The sequence below is a fragment of the Otolemur garnettii genome, unplaced genomic scaffold (genome assembly GCF_000181295.1).
Source record: "Otolemur garnettii isolate 467f Iridium unplaced genomic scaffold, OtoGar3 scaffold00232, whole genome shotgun sequence".
NCBI lineage: Eukaryota > Metazoa > Chordata > Mammalia > Primates > Galagidae > Otolemur > Otolemur garnettii.
The window spans coordinates 170978-175569 of NW_003852627.1; positions in this window are offsets into that span (position 1 = coordinate 170978).

Consider the following 4592-nt stretch of genomic DNA (forward strand, 5'->3'; position numbering starts at 1 on the left):
AACATTTACAGCTCATCACTCACAGAACAATATAGGGCACAGACAGACTGGGAAACCTACAAAAGTTATTTCACCTTTGTAAGCCTCAACTTTATAATCTGTAAAATGAGTTGAGTCACTTTCAAAGGATTCATTTAGATTAAATGACCTCATTGCACAAAATGCTTGACACAGTATGGCATGTAGAAAACACTCTCTAATGATTATAATAACCGTGCTCCTGGTGCTATCACTATGGGGCTAATGTTTCTTATCCTGCCTTCCCCTCCACAGTCATGCCTGACTGGCTTAAAAGAAGTATGAGAGGCCAGGTGGTGGCTCACACCTGTGATCCCAGAACTCTGGGAGGCCGAGGCAGGTGAATCGCTTGAGTTCAGGAGTTTGAGACCAGACTGAGCAAGAATGAGACCTCTGTGTCTACTAAAAATAAAAAACTAGCTGGGTGTTGTAGTGGGCGCCTCTAGTCCCAGCTATACGGGAGGCTGAGGCAGGAGAATCTCTTGAGCCCAAGAGTTTGAGGTTGCTGTGAGCTTTGATGCCATATCAGTCTACCCCCAGTGACAGAGTGAGACTCTGTCTTGAAAAAAAAAAAAAAGATACTCAGGCACAAAGAGAAGTTGAATATATATAGTTTTTCAGAAGTGCCAAAGTCAAGAAGAAAATTTCTACAACTTCTCATCTTTGCCGACTTACTTTTTGGGTGTTTGTTAAAGAAATAGAATTCAGAGAGCCAAGTCATTCTAGGAGGATTTTTCAATAATTGCCTTTTTTTCCTTCAGATGTTCAGAGATGATTTCCGCCACCATCGAGATACAGATAAAAAGAAAGTCGAGTGTTTCAGTGCCAAGCCCAGCCTGCCTCGTGAGCAGAGAGGTTATAACAAGAAGATAGCTGTCTCCGAGAAAAGCTAATCTGTCGTTTTCATGTCCAACCTTTACAAATTGTGCCCGGGTGGCAGAGTTTGAATCACTTTCTCTAACAGCCTCTGAAAACAAATGCAAAACCTTTCAAGTTCATTCAAAGTCATTACAACACTTTCCAGAACTGAATCAATTACCGTAACCTCTGTGGGTGTGTAAAATATGAAATTACCAGCACCCTCACGGAGCCACGGAATTGGTAAATTAGCAGAAATTGATTATGGGAGCTTTGGGAGCAGCCCCTGGTGTATTAAATGTCTTGATGACAAACAGCAATATATTATTTGTGAGATTTTGTTTGATGAAATTGTCTGGTCCGCTAATGGTGCTTTGTTCGGTTATCACTGACGTCGCCATCTCACAAACTGACATGGGGGTTGAGCTTACCATGCTGTGGCTGACGAAAACAAGGCGAGCCAACTGTTCTGGTAGACCCAGTGCAATCTACATGAGAATTTACGCTGCCCTCTTGAGCTCGTGGTGATTTCTCCTCTCTGGACTTGGATCATACCGGCAGAATAGACTATAATTTAGGCTCTTTGGATATGAGGGAAGTTGTTTTCTCTTCTCATCATCCCCTTCTAATTATCTATCCTTCACTCCCTTACCCCTGTATTATCTTATGGATCCACTTTCTGAGCCAGGTCTATTAAGGGCAGGATCGCTGTACCCCCAAATGTCAGTGTCCCCAGTGTAGCTTCTCTTCTAGTTCCTGCTTTCTTAGTTGGTGTGTTGATTTGTCTCAAAGCAAGAAGATAAGTTTAAAAGTGTCTTGTCTGGAAATGGAGACAGAAAAACAAAGGAATGGGGACAAAGCTCCCAGCGTTCAGAACACTGTGACCTCTTGGGGTGTCTCTCTGCCTCACAACAATGACCCTGCTGTGGGACCCGACCCCTCTGCCAACCCAGCCCTCGTGAAAGCACCTGACCCGAGCTGGAGAAATTGGATTCCCTACTGAGAATATGACATATGGAAGACCAAGATTTAGGAGTTGTGTCATTGGATCTGATGCAGTCTAATGAAAAGCATCATGGGTTCCAGAGCTCACGCCCCGAGAAGACCTGTTCTTATCTCTATTGATTCCTGGTTTTCCAGTACCTTCTGGGGCTCCTTACACTACCACAGTCCTTCCCAGTAAAGCCCAGGCTTGTTTTCACCTAAGTGCTTGCAGACCAGAGAACTGTAACTAAGGCAGTCAAACCGGCCTACATAACACGACCAGGATGTTCGGCCCGCATAGGCTTTGCATGTGGTGAGTGGGAAGAGTTTGTGCTTTCGAATCAGACCAGGTTTGAATTCCAGCTCAGGTGTCTGTTGGTTGAATCATCTAGCGTCAGTTGCCTCGTGTCTCCTGCCTTGATTTCCTCCTCCATAAAATGAGGATAAAACTGCAAACCTCTCAGGGATGTTTTGAGGAGTCGAACAGCCAAGCACAGCCTAGACACATAAGAGGTACTCAGCGATCACTCTCCATGTGGGACGCCCAGACAGGGTCAGGGTTTTCCTCCCAGGGTCTCACTGTAGCTGGGAATGGCCGTGGTGACTGCAGGGAGGGGGCTGGAGTACCCTGTATCCACATAATTTGATCCAGAGGTGAAGGCATAGAAATTGGCACCTTACTCATTCCCTAACAGCACCATCTCCTCTCAAGAAGTCTGGTCCTCTGGGGAATAGCAAGACCAACATGGGAGAAATTTGGTGTCATACCCCCAAGTGCCCAGATGTCCCTCAGAAAAGGGTACTTGAGCCTCCTTGGAGAAAAAACCAGACACTGTAGGAAGAACTGGGATGGTGGCCCCACGTCGCTGCATGCACACAAAGCCTTCACATTGTGGCCTCTGAAGCCCCCATCACTCCAGCTCCCACCGTACCCTCCAATCCAGCCACCAAAATAAGACCCACCCGTCCCCTGGGGCACCAGAAAAGCAAATGAACAACACTCTCCTGCCACCAAAATCTTGAACTTTAAACATGGAAGCATGCTAACTAAAAGACAGACACAAAAGGCAACGTGTTGTATAATTCTATTTATAAAAGGCCAGACTAGACAAATCTATAGAGACAAAGTAGTTTGGTGTTGCCTAAGGTAGAGGGGTTAGAAGGAAAGGGGGAGGGGCGGCAGGTGCTACTGGGTATGGAGTTTCTGGGCGGAGGGCACCGATGAAAGTGTTCTGGAACTATATAGCAATGAGTCTGGCACAACTTTGTGAATATATTAAAAAGCACCAAATTTCACACTTTAAAAGGGTTTTATTTTATGACACAAATTATATCTCAATCAAACAAAAGTAAAGGAAATTTCTCTGACTGGGGGGGGTGGTGAAATGAAAGGGAAACAGTAGGGGATGGGAATGGAGAGGAAGAGAAAGCGGAGGGAAGGATGAGCTGGAGGAAGGCGCCGGGGAGTCGGGATGAACTCACAGGAAGAGCGAGAGCCTGGGGTGGTTGAGACGGAGCAGTCAGGCTGCCTGGGTTTGCGTCCCAGCTCTGAGCGGTCAGGCTGCCTGGGTTTGCGTCCCAGCTCTGCCCCCGCCAGGGTGCCGTGGTAGCAGGTCAATTCCTATCTTTGGTCCCACTCCCTAGAGACAATATAGGCACAATTTGGGGATTATTGGGGGATTTTTGTGAGTATTGAAGCAGATAGTCCATGTAAAGTGCCTAGCATAGTCCTTGGTACACATTCAGGGCTCAGTAAATATTTTTTAGTATATCCTTAACAGTGGAGGGAAAATTTGGCCGGACGCGGTGGCTCACGCCTATAATCCTAGCATTCTGGCAGGCAGGTGAATCGCTTTAGCTCGGGAGTTCAAGACCAGTCCGAGCAAGAGTAAGACCCAGTATCTACTAAAAATAGAAAAACTAGCCAGGCATCCTGGTAGGCACTTGTAGTCCTGGTTACTTGAGAGGCTGAGGCAGGAGAATTGTGTGAGCCCAGAAGTTTCAGGTTGCTGTGAGCTCTGATGATGCCATGGTGCTCCACCTGGGTTGATAGAGCACGACCCTGTCTCAGGAAAATAAAGGGCCGGGGGGAGGAAAAAATTGAGCTTTATTTATTTATTTATTTTGGAATAATGAAGGTTTATTACATGAACCAAGACAGAAGAGAAGAAGGCTTCTTGCCTGTAGCACAGTGGTTACAGCACCAGCCACATGTGTGAAGGCTGGCGGGTTCAAACCCAGGACCAGCTAAAGAATGACAACTGCAATAAAACAAAAAAAAGATAGAGGGAGGAAGAATTATTTGCCTTTCTGGGCCTTGATTTTCCTCAGACAGAACTCCAGCTCTTTGCCCTCTAGCACATGGCCATCTGCTCTGCCACACTGGCCTGGTCTGGATGCAATGCATGCAAGAAGCTTGCCCTGCTGGAGCTGCTCCTCCAGAGGACTGCTTATTTTGGCGTTCTTTTTCCTTTCATCATATTTCTTCTGAATTTTTTTTAATGTTTTTTGTTTACAATTCCTTCTTCTGGAGTCAGCTTTGCTCCTTTCTTGCATCCCAGAGGCAGTGCATAGTGGGACTCATACCATTGTCGGTGTGGTGTGCTGTCAATAAGCACAATGCAGTTCTTCACCAAGGTCTTGGTACCAACCAGCTCATTATTGGATGCATTGTAGACAACATCAATGATCCTTGTTTTCCTAGTACAACACTCTGAGCCCCAAGAGAAGTT